Genomic DNA, 394 nt, shown 5'->3' with positions numbered 1-394 from the left:
ACAAAAACGGACAGAAAAAAAAATTATGAAAAATCAACCTTGATCAGAAAAAATATTAAATAAATTAAATTTAAATTTAATAACAAAAAAATGGAATACTTTTTTTTAAATTTACTTTCAAGCAGTGAAGATCCGTATGGTGGAAAAGGCAATAAATCTTTCATTTTTTAATTCCTATAAATATGGCGTAAGTATAATGGGAAGTGTGATACAATTTATAGTAATTTTTGCACAAAATAAAAAATCTTTTTTTTTTTAATTTTGTTGAATTTTTAATTTTTCACAATTTGGCAGTTTTTCAAAACAAAAATTGTTTGGTTTTTGCTTACCAACACCAATTATAATGACGCATGTGGTGTTTATTTTGACCACAAATTAAAACGACTGAGGGTGC

This window comes from Episyrphus balteatus, chromosome 3 (genome assembly GCF_945859705.1).
Source record: "Episyrphus balteatus chromosome 3, idEpiBalt1.1, whole genome shotgun sequence".
Lineage (NCBI taxonomy): Eukaryota > Metazoa > Arthropoda > Insecta > Diptera > Syrphidae > Episyrphus > Episyrphus balteatus.
This window is presented reverse-complemented; position numbering follows the sequence as displayed.